The sequence below is a fragment of the Eimeria mitis genome, genomic scaffold (assembly GCF_000499745.2).
Source record: "Eimeria mitis Houghton genomic scaffold, Emh_scaff1458, whole genome shotgun sequence".
Classification (NCBI taxonomy): domain Eukaryota; phylum Apicomplexa; class Conoidasida; order Eucoccidiorida; family Eimeriidae; genus Eimeria; species Eimeria mitis.
In genome coordinates this window covers 11,049-11,316 of record NW_013569329.1, presented here as the reverse complement: position 1 = coordinate 11,316, position 268 = coordinate 11,049, and the positions used below count along the sequence as shown (strand labels likewise).

The following is a 268-nucleotide window of genomic DNA, read 5'->3' as shown; positions in this document are numbered from 1 at the left end:
ATATTTATATTTATATTTATATTTATATTTATATTTATATTTATATTTATATCTATATTTATATTTATATATAGAGACAGAGAAAGGCAGAGAAGGAGCTTTAGTTTCTGGTGTACATCTGCACTGCTGCAGCAGCACCCTAAACCCTAAACCCTAAACCCTACTAAACCCTAAACCCTAAACCCTAGCGGTCCGGTCCCCTAACCACTGGTCATCTGCATCGACCCTCGGGAGAACGAGAGCTGTGCTTATCGCCGCCGTTCCTGGC

General features: G+C 39.9%; 1 protein-coding gene across 1 annotated transcript in view; it reads left to right on the top strand.

Moving 5' to 3' along the window:
• The window catches only part of EMH_0037420 (uncharacterized protein), a gene marked incomplete at both ends in the record, with an annotated part of 3,565 nt that overhangs the window by 908 nt on the left and 2,389 nt on the right, over nucleotides 1-268 (top strand).